The 11,380-nt window shown below is 44.1% G+C and overlaps 2 long non-coding RNA genes across 2 annotated transcripts; one reads left to right on the forward strand and one right to left on the reverse strand.

The window, feature by feature from the left end:
• Positions 1-895: 895 nt before the first annotated feature.
• On the reverse strand, positions 896-4,376 carry LOC144373137 (uncharacterized). The gene is made up of 2 exons (XR_013432898.1): positions 3,741-4,376; positions 896-2,260 (listed from the first exon to the last, which is right to left on the reverse strand). It is a non-coding gene; the product is annotated as an uncharacterized LOC144373137 (long non-coding RNA).
• Positions 4,377-4,463: 87 nt separating this feature from the next.
• Positions 4,464-7,456, forward strand: LOC144373136 (uncharacterized). Its single transcript, XR_013432897.1, has 2 exons — positions 4,464-5,075; positions 5,985-7,456. It is a non-coding gene; the product is annotated as an uncharacterized LOC144373136 (long non-coding RNA).
• Positions 7,457-11,380: the final 3,924 nt, after the last annotated feature.

An 11,380-nucleotide genomic window follows, 5' to 3' on the forward strand; every position in this document is an offset into this window, starting at 1 on the left:
TTTCTATACTACTTTCCAGAGCTTGGGAGGTTGAAGCAGGAGAATTGCAAGTTCAAATCCAGTCTCAGCAATTTAGCAAGGCCCTAAACAACTTTACAAGACTCTGTCTCAAAATTTGAAAACAAACAAACAAACAAACAAACAAACAAAAAGCGCTGGGATATGGCTCAGTGTTAACCCCCCATGAGTTCAATTCCTGGTACTAAAACAAATAAAAGTAATGTTTCATAAATCACTTCTGAAAAAAATCTCATTAATTTTCTTAACTGGTGTTTTAAGATTAGGTCCACATACAAAAACATGTCAACCATTTGACACCCAGAACAATATTCTGCCTTCAAAATGCAGGAAATCTTGTGATTTGAAACCCTAATGAGCTGTAGGAGACATTATTCTAAGTGAAAAAAGCAAATGTAGAAGGTCGTGCTCCATGACCTCAATGAAGTGTGGAATCAAAACCAGTTGCTCTGTAAAAGCAGAGAGCAGGATGGTGGTTCCCAGGAGCTCGGGGTTTAGGAAAACAGGAGCTGTTACCCAAAGAGTACAAAACTTCAGTGATGCAGCATGAGCCAATTCTGGACATCTGTCCTACAACTGGGTCCCCACCGTGAATAACACTCTGTTGTATGCTTAAATTTGCTGCTCTGTGAGCTGGGGTTATGGCTCAGTTGCAGAGCACTTGCTTGGCACATGTGAGGTCCTGGGTTCAATCCTTAGCACCACACAAAAATAAATAAAAGAAAGGTATTGTGTCCAACTACAACTAAAAAAAATTTTTTAATTGTTCTGCTTGAAAGTGTTCTCACTACACACACACACAAACACAAACACACACAGACACACACACACATATGTGAGTGGGTGGATATGTTAATTAGCTTGATTACAGTAATCATCAATTTCACATGGTACTTTTATTTTAGTTTATTTTTAAGCAGTTGTTATTATACTAATGTATTAAGACAAGTACAAAATAACCTTGTAATCAGGGTACTGTATCAGTCAATAACAAAGGAAAGACCACTACAGTATGAAGAGATATACAAATGACTCAAGTATACAGCTTTCATAGTTAACAGACAATTTTAAATGGGAAGTTGGTTTCTTTGACAAATGGTAAATTTTCTTGAAATAGGAAAAACAATATACAGTGCTCTAAGCATGAATAATAATTCCTGCCATAAATACAAGTGCCTTGCAGAAACTCCATGCAAATTTCAATTCCATTCTCTTTGTGAGTGTGACACTGTAGCTGACTTACCAGCTCAAACACTAGGTCAAGGGAAGCCTCCTCACTTTTGTCCTGGAAGAGCTCAGTACTCAATTTATCACTGATGTCCAAATGTCCAAATCTGTTGTCTTGAAAAATCCCTGGAATATAATCAATCCATTACAATGCATATGCAGTCGGGGCTAGTAGGAATATCACTTGAAACTGAATGTGAATGTTTTCTCTGATAAGTAGATACTGATCCATAATGGGGGAGGGGGCAAGGGAGGAATGGATGAACTTTGGATAGGGCAAAGGGGAGGGATGGAAAGGGAGGGCCATGGGGGTAGGAAAGATGGTGGAATGAGATGGACATCATTACCCTAGATACATATGGGAAGACACGAATGATGTGACTCTACTTTGTGTACAACCAGAGAAATAAAAAGTTGTGCTCCATTTGTGTACTATGAATCAAAATGAATTCCGCTGTCATGTATGACTAATTAGAACAAATAAATAAATTTTTTAAAAAGTTCAGTCTGGAAGTGCCCTGCGGTCGAATGGACCACTGTCTCACCCGTGGTTTCTGGTGGAAAGCTGTGATTTGGATTGGAACCGTTTTTTCTGGAACATCAGTGGAAAGACGGGCTTCTGGTAGTTGGTCCCCCACAGGAATCAGGACAGATACATCATTTTCTTCTGTTGGACATGATGGATTAATTTCCAGAGGTTTCATTTCCATAGGTTCATGGAAACTAAACTGCTCTCATCACCACTCTCGTCTCTAGATCTAAAATCCCCATGAACTGATCCAGATTCTAGCAAAGTGTTTAACATTGGTCTCAAGACCTCTTTGAGTTCCCAATCTCTTCTGATCCTGCTTTTTCTTAGAACAGTCTTCAATGGAGTGATCTTCTCAGAGTCTCATTTGGCATCAAAGGTCATCAGAACAAGAGGCAGGCTGCACTGCACTGTCTGGCTCAGGTTCCGTGGTTTCCATTCCCATAATGTGGATCAGCTCCAATTCCTCCTCAGGGTCTAAAAACCCTACCAGAAAAGGAAGAAAGATGATCATTTACAAAATGACAATTGAATCCCATTCATTCATTAAAATATTTTGTGTTGGTTTGTGACTAAGTCACTGAAATCACTCCTCCTGTGCTGTATTTATTCTCTACCAGTCCATTTTAACTTTTAAGAAACGAAGGCTCCAAAACAGCACAAGCTATTCAAAATCAAAGCACAGGTAAAGGCAGGTGAGAAGGAATGACTTTGAACAGGACTTGGCAATTATTTGTGGACTTAACACTTTGTAATTCTGCTGGGTTATGAATTTTTATCATAAGGCCAAGGTGGGGTAGGATAGGAGACAGACATAACTGTGTCTAGATGAAGATAGCAGAGAAACACATCTCAGTTTGTGGTTCTCTTTACAGTTGTTTATGTATCATCGGCTTCATGAGTTGAGAAAAACTTGGAATCTTTGTGAGGGGGAAAAGTTCATCAAATGAAAGATAAACTTCAAAATTAAGTTGTGAACTTGGGGTATGAGTATATACAAAGAAAACAAGAGACTCTCAATTCAAGTGTTACATGGGATAAAGTCAGAAGCCTGTTAAACATTTCCATATTCATAAAGTTCCAATATACTCCAAGAATGTGAAAGGCCTAGTATGGCAATTGCCAGAAAAACATTACCACTACTGAGAAAGAATACCAGGTTTTCAGCTTCAGCAGTAACCACACTGCATACTGTGTTAAAAACCAAACAGGACCCCATTATAGGTAAAGGCCTCATTTTTGTCTCCAGAAAAGTTACATATGTGCACTTTAAAAAGCCAGTAAAGGCATATTATAGAAAGGCAGCATAAAATACACACAAAATTTCAGATACTAAATGAACTCCCCAAAGAAATTAAAATGTTCTTGCAAGAATCAGAATCCTTGAACAAAAGTGAAATTTGAGAGTATTGGCTGAGATCATGCCAAGCAAGAAAGATAATGAGCAATTGATTCTCTTCTCTTTTCCACCAAACTGAAAGGACATGTGATGCAAAAGCCTAGGCCTTAATCAAATATGCATGGAGGGTGTCCAGTACAGTGCCCAGCACAATGCACACAGTGGGTGATCCATACATATTTCTTAGCTGAATTAATGAAGAAAAAGGCATGCATTAAAGGCTAAGTTTTTGGTTGCTTGTAGGTCAAAAACAAAAACTGAGTTTTGAGAAAAACATTAAAGTCCTAATTGGAGAGATTCATAATTGATCTATAGAAAGTGAATAATCAAACTTAGAAACACAAATCACAGAGCATGGCTCATGACAAAGTGTTTGCCCAGGTACAAAAGGAAGCAGTGGAAAAAGGAGCTTTCAGAGTGAGTGGTCATCCTCAGGGAAAGCTAGGAGGCAGCCAAGCAAGGCCTGTGGTTCATCCTCTGGTGCTCCTGCCTGGAGGCACAACTGGCACAGCCCGCGGTGTTCCCTCTGCACCACCTGAAGCCCACGCATGCTCACTGACCACTCACCTGGCCCCCACCCCGCGCCGGCGGACAGGTGGGTGCGGGTTCCCTCAGGCGCTCAACCGCCGCCCCTCCCCAGCTCCAGGGCGCCCCAGGCGGCACCCAGTCCCCATCAGCGGGCACCACAGGGACAGAGGTAAGAGAGACACGGGTTGCTGCGCGCCATCCCCGCCCGCCGCGGGTCCCAGAGGCTCCTCCCGGAGGACACCTGCCCGCCGGCCGCCCTGGCGCGCGGGGCAGGCAGCGTCCTAGCGGGAAAGAGGCGCCCGAAGTTCTGGTTGAGCTGCCGCGGGCCGCGGGTCTCAGGCCGCGGAAATGGCCGCCTCGGCCGGTCCGGCTCTGCACACCTGCCGGCGACGGGCGGAGCGTGAGGCCGGGCCAGTGGATGCCGCGCCCGGGCAGCGCAGGTAGCGACCAGAGCGGGACCTGAGCGGCACCGCCATCCCGCAGCCTCCAGCCATCCAGGCTTCCGTTAGCGGAAGCGGGCGCTGGGAGGGAGCGCGGCGGACAGTGCGCCCCCTGCTGGCTGGTCGGCCACTCGGCCGCCAAGCCGCCAAGGAAAGCGCAGGACTCTGCAGCTATTTCAAATCAAAGGCTGAATGTTCTCTCTGATAAGTGGATGCTGATCCATAATTGGAGAAGGGGGGATGGAGGAACTTTGATGGGGCAAAGGGAGGGAGGGGTGGGAAGGGGGAAATGGAGGCTGGAAAGATGGTGGGATGAGATGGACATCATTACCCTAGGTCCACGTATGAATGCACAAATGGTGCATCGTGTACAACCAGAAAAATGAAAAGTTGTGCTGCAATTGTGTTCGATAAATCACAATGCATTCTGCTGTCATATACACCAAGTTGTCCAGAGATCAGTTTATTTAGCATAGGTAGAAGCATCTGCAGCAGGAGTGGTGTGGTTCTAGGGACCTATATAGCCCCTAAGGGAAATGTGCCAGATTACAATTGGTCAGGTGATTGTCAGTGCCTGTTGTCAGTTCCATATTGGGCTCCTGGGCTGCTGATGGATCTTTGGCGGGTTCTTTTGGCTGGCTTTTCCTCCTAATCAGCAAGAAGGATCTGGAAGCCTAGAGTCCTAGAGGTGGCTGCCATTGTTGGGTGGTGGCCCATCCCTGTCCTGACTCTGTGCCCAACAGAGGGCCTGACAACACAGAAGTCAGAGCAAGAAGATGCTGTGTGGCCCAGCATTGACTCAGCAGTAGGAGCAATGGCAGAGCCACTCTGTAGCCACCTGGTGTTTGTTTCTGTTTTGTAGGATTGGATCCTGGAGAGTATCTTTGTCTTCAGCAGTGAATGGGATGACCCACTAGACAGTCACACACTGAAGGTAGGACACCAAGGGAGCAGGTCTCTGTAAGAGCTGGAGGACACTGCTGCTTTTGAACCTGGGGAGGGAGTTTTGAATCCAAAAATATATGTCTGAATGCAGGTCTCTTTATAGTTTTCATATCTTAATGACCTCGTGTCAAGAGATCTGATTCCATGACCTTTGAGTGTGCTGTGTTACCACCTTTTCTAGCTCTATATGGAAAGTTGCCCTTTGTCAGGAGATGAGCTCATTCTCTCCTTGTCACCCAAACATCTAGCCTTGGGCTCTGATTGGTGATGACCTCTCAGGCAACAAGCCCAGGAGGTCTTATTTGGGATTAGTGTTTATTTCTGCCTAGACTCTTTCTGCTCTGCAACAAATTACCTGGGGATGGTCATCTAAGAGAAAGAGAAATTCCTTTCTCACAGCTCTGGAGACCATGGAGTCCCAGATCCAGGTGCTGAGCATTGGACTGCTGAGGGCATTCTTGCTGTGTCTGTGCATGGCAGAAGGCAGGAGGACAGAGCATGGGGTGGTGGGTGGAACTCTCACAGGCACAACCTGGAGCCAGGAGACAAAGTTCTGTCATCTGTCAGGTGGAGGGAGGGCAGTGCACCCACTCTCTGCAGGATCAGGATGTGCAGCAGCATCATCACCTTCTCTTCCTCACCCTCAACATCTGGATAACAGGGCACAGCGAGGACTGGATAGTTCAGGAGTGTTTTGTGTGGGATGAGTGTGTGTACGCCACCATTGTGGGGAGATGAGGGGAGAAGGAGAACCTCCTGCACCAGAATCCAGTTTCCTGGAAGAAGGAGATGAGAGGATACTAAGAGGAAGAGGGGAAGTGTGAGATTCGGGGGCTGGATACAGAGTAAGACAAATGGGTGCCCATGTTCTAAAGTGCCCGGCTCACTATTTTGGCAGATGATGTAGGAAGAAACCAGACACACTGAGGGGAGCTCCGCAGAGGCTGCTCCTGTGTGAGCTCACAAGTGGAGACAAGAGGATGGGACAATCCACGTATTTCATTGAAGCAGCCCCAGAACACTCTCCCAGGGAATCCATCACCACTCCATAGCTGCTCCTCCTGCTGCCAGGATGAGGCTCCGTGTCTCCTTTATCCAGACGCAGAGGCTGCAGGTGCTGCTGGCACCAGGGTGTGTGACTGGGGTGGGGGGCTGCCCACTATGTCCCTGATGGAGATGCCACTAGAGAGGTTCAATCTCTTACTCTGCAGGGACTGACAACCACTCTGCCTGTCCAACCCCAACTCATCAGGGCCATGGTCAGTGAATCACTAGGTGTGGAAGGACTGGGAAAACCTGGCCTTCAGAGTCTCCCAGGCTCCTCATGCAGCAGGCAGGACCACCCACTGCACCCAGATTTGCAGCCCTGTGGGCAAGCAGTCCTGGCCTCAAGCAGGGACAGTATGGCTTCAAGGACGAGTGGGACACATCCCAGTCCTGGAATCCTTCAGCTGCTGTGAAGCCTCCTAGGACTTGGGACACATTTCTCAATCTGAGGATTGAAGGACGTGGTGTGTCAAGATATATATCACTTTTTGCACATATGCCACATTCAACCAAGCCCAATACCTATTCATTTCAATGCAGTACTCATGTGGAAGATCAGGATTGTGGTTACTTATCTTCCTTTTTTCCCCTTTTGTGACTGAGAATCAAATAATATAAACATAGTCAGTTTTTTTCTTTGTTTTACTTTTTCTAATTTTTTTTCTAATTAGTTACGCATGAGAATAGAATGCATTTTGACACATGACTCATAAATGGAGTATAGCCTCTCATTCTTTGGTTTGTATGTGATGTAGAATCATACTGGTCATGAAATCATAAGCCATAATTTCATTCTTCTTTAAAGCTGAGTAATATTTCATTGTGTGCATATGCCTCATGTTCTTATCCATTCATCTGTTGAAGGGAACCTAGGTTTGTTAAATAGTTTATCTATTGTGAATTGATAAATATTGATAAACTTTGATGTGATTACATTACTGTAGTCTGCTGATATTAAGTGCTTTGAGTATAAACCTAAGAGTGGGATAGCTGGGTCAAATGGTGGTTTCATTCCCAGTTTTCTGAGGAATCTCAATACCACTTTCTGTAATGTTTGCACCAATCTGCAAGGCCACGGGCAATGTATGACTGTACATTTTCTCCCACAGCCTCATCAACATTTAATATTGCTTGTATTCTTGATGATTGTCATTCTGAATGGAGTGAGATAAAATATTAGAGTAGTTTTGACTTGCATTTTTATAACCACTAGAGGTGTTAAACATTTTTTCATATATTTGTTGGTTGATTGTATATCTTCTTAGTTAAGTGTCTGTTCTGTTCCTTAGCCCATTTATTAATTGAGTTATTTGTTTTTTTTTATGGTGTTGAGTTTTTTGAGTTCTTTATATATTCTGGAAATTCTCTATCTGAGGTGCATGTGGTAAAGATTTCATCCCATTCTGTAGGCTCTATCTTCACATTATTGATTGTTTTCTTTACTGAGGAGACAGTTTAGTTTGAATATATCCCATTTATTGATTCTTGATTTTACTTCTTGTGCATTAGGAGTCTTGTTAAGGAAGTCAGTTCCTCGGCCAACATGGGACTACTTTTTCTTCTACTAGACCCAGGGTCTCTGTTCTAGTGCCTAAGTCTTTGATGTACTTTGAGTTGAATTTCAACCAGGGTGAGAGATAGGGGTTTCATTTTATTTTTCTACATATGGATTTTCGGTTTTCTCAGCATCATTTGTTGAAGAAACTATCTTTTCTCCAATGAATGTCACGTGTATGAAAGAAGATTCCTTCCTACACAGGATCTAGCCAATGCAAATGCAGACAAACTGGCAGAAGAATTGGAGTTACATCAAGGGTAAGAGTATGTGAAGCCACTCTAGACACTCCTCTTGTGGAGAAAGAAGGCAACCATGTGCTCGATTGGCCTTTTACTGATGTTGCACCACCCTCCAACAGATTTTTTTGGCTCTTAAGTCTTTGGAAAATTACCTTTCATGCAGCACCTGGCTGTTTCATTGCTGTCTGTGGCCCTGAAGGCCTTGGGAGGCTCCAGTGTGGGTTGCTCTAGCATTAGTTGAAGGGGCGCTGCGGCATGAAGATGCACCACAGTCCCTAAGACAAAAACAGTGTGGGGCTTTGAACAGCAAACAACTCTTGTATTCAGAGAAACATCATCCAAAAATGCAGCTGTGCTTCAAAGGTTCCAGGGGGCACAGGAACAACTCCTGCGTTCGGTAAGTCGTGGTGCCTGATGCTTCTGCCTTGGAAATGGGACGTGTGATGGGACCTAATTGGGTGTAGATATTAGCTAGTGTGCTGGTGTGCTGGATGGGTCTGATGGAACTTCCATGGGAATACTGGAAAGGAGTTTCACCAGGCCACAAGGTAGTCAGAATTACATCATTAATGATCTGGTGATGATCAACCTACGTAGACACTGAGCAAAAACCACTTTCTGTTTGGTAATTAAAATGCGTTATGCTTTGGGTGTGAGTTGTCCCCCAAAGCTCACGGGTGACAGTGCAGAAATGCTCACAGTGAAGTGATTAGATTGTGAGTGCTGTGGCCTAACAGTGGGCCTAACAAATCCTGAGTTTTTAAAATACTTTTATTTTTATTTATTAATTTTTTAAATTGTTGATAGATATTTATTTTTATTATATGTGGTGTTGAGATTCAAACCCAGTGCCTCACACATGCCAGGCAAGTGCACTACCACTGAGCCATAACCCCAGACCTCCAAATCTTGATGATTTTGAGTGGATGATTTGAGAGGACTAGGTATTTGGTGGTAACTGCCAGCAGGTGATGTGAGTCAGCAGGAAGGAGGTCATGGGCGCACGCCCTTGTGGGTTACATTTTCTCCCTGGGAGCTTGCTCTGTCTCTCTGCATTCCTGCTGCCATGGGACAGGGTAGTTTTCCTCTGTCATGGGCTTTCACCATGATATTCTGCCTCTGCTCTGGCCCAAAGCAATGGTGCCAACTGATCGTGGACTGAAACCTCTGATATTGTGAAAATATCTTTTCTTCTTCTACGATGTTCTTGTTAGGTATTTTGGTCACAGTAACAAAACAAAAAAAAAAGGACCACAATAAAAAAATTTATATCATTTTTTACAGAAAAAACAATATCCTTTTATTTTAAAAATTCTATCAAAATAGTTTTCCATATGACACTGCATTTTTTAAAAAAATTAATGTTAACCAGCCTGTGGGTTAGCAGACTATACAGACTTCATCAGAGCATTCATAGATGCTTAGAATATTTACAAGTGTTGTTCACTAGGTGGTAAAGTTCTGTTGCTATTTTTCCAGTACATCTTCCACAGTAAAAGAAAGGGCATATGTTGGAATTCTTGTTTAAAAATTCTTAACAAATGGAAAAAAGCAAAATTTTCTGAAAAAAGATTTTTCTTGAAATAGTTCTCTTCAACAATCAGGAATATAGAAATGCAAAATAAATGTAAAGAAGAATAAGAAGGTTTAAGTTCATGTTATTCTTTTAAATTATTTAAAGTAACATTAGTAAATTTTTACATTCATTATAAAAATGTTGTCCCACCTTCTGCAATGATTTAACTCTGATTGCTGCAATGGAAATTTCACTTATTTAAAAAAATATATACATGGAAGAATAATATCTTGCTTGCTACCTATGCACAAATTCCAGCTGACCTCAGACTAGTCAGGCAAGATGACCTTTGAGAAACATCAGTCGCAGAGTCTGTTGGAGTCACTACTCAGTCTTGCAAACTGAACAATATTTTGACAAGAGAGCCAGGAACTCACTGAGTCTTCAAGACTGTGCCAAACAGCCTCCAATGATCTTCTCCACGAATGCTTGTGAAATATGCATGTGGAAGAGGTGTGCAGAAATTCTGGAATAACCAATATTGATTGATCAAAATAATTGATCAGAAGAAACACATGATTTGGGGCAATTCACATAGAACTTTGTTGGAAAGAATCTCTGCATTTTCCTTAGCCGGCAATTGGCCCTGTTCCTAGTCCCAGTTTCTGCAAGCAGTTTAGGAGCCAACCTGTGGCAGACTGGCTGGAAGTGTCCCTGGCCCAATGGAGCAGGCCATGTTTTCACACACTGGCCCTTTCCTAGAGGAGCTTCATCTTCTTTTTCTCTTTAGCAAGCCTCCTGGGGAAATCACACATGGGTGGGATGCACTGTCTACACGGTCCCCACAGTCTGGGCTGCTGGACAAATTCAGACACAAGAGGTGCAAGGCCTTCTTGGGTGGATCCCTCCCCACCTCGTTGTCACAAGGGCTGAGGCCAGGGCCAGAGCACAATAGGAATCCTGTCCCACTGAGGACGTGACTTCAGCTGGCAAGGCCAGACTGAAGCCTATGTGGAGCCCATTTGACCTGAATAATGGAGCTTGATGTATTCAGGGTTGGTGCCCTCTCCTGCAGCAGACCTCACAGGGGCTCCTGTCCCTGAGGCTATTGGAACTGTTGGAGGGGAAGTAGTTCTGCTGTAATCCTCTGAGTTAGAAGATAGAGAAGTTGGAGTCACAAGAACCAAATTATTGCTGTTAGGAGAAGAAGTCTTTGACTTCATTGTTTTTAGGTTTTGGTTTTCTGGTTTGAATTCCCTGTTTTTTCGTAGGAAGAGGTTGAGGCACTGCATGGAGTTTCTGATAGAGTCCACAGGCATTGCACGCAGGTTTGCCTTCAGCGTTTCTGCACCATAAGGTCATGATGGTGGTGTGCCAGTTGTCATGGGATAGTCCTAGCCACCAAGATGAAGGCACGTGCTTCTGCTGCTTGATGTGGGGCACACTGAGGTCATTCATCTTAGTGTAGAGGCTGCAGGCTTTGCACAGGTAGGGACCAGTTCCCTCCTACCACCAAGTAGTGTCTAGATGGAGCCACAGTTTATGCATTTGGTGCGCTCTCTGGCAGGTCCTCCAGTAGGTTTGCAGTGGGGCCCAGAGGCACTGCAAGCAAGGCTCAGGCTTGGCTGTTCAGACTGTGCAGCAGTAGAGTCTCCAAGGGTCCAGCTGTCCAGGCAGACATCAGTGGCAAACCTATGTAGGGACTCAAACTGAGTCCTTTTGAAAACTGCAATACAATTTAGTAGTTTGACTGACTGACAGCCTCGTTTCTTGAATAGCCTTGGCTCAGGCAAGTACAGCAGCTGAACTTGGCCAATGCAGAGTCGTAATATTGTTGTAAGCAAGGAAAGGATTTTGTGCCTCACTTCAGTTCGTAAATACTGCCACATGGCACTGCACACATTAGTTCCATGGACATTTTGTGATTGTGAGGG

This window comes from Ictidomys tridecemlineatus, unplaced genomic scaffold (genome assembly GCF_052094955.1).
Source record: "Ictidomys tridecemlineatus isolate mIctTri1 unplaced genomic scaffold, mIctTri1.hap1 Scaffold_2577, whole genome shotgun sequence".
NCBI classification, from domain to species: domain Eukaryota; kingdom Metazoa; phylum Chordata; class Mammalia; order Rodentia; family Sciuridae; genus Ictidomys; species Ictidomys tridecemlineatus.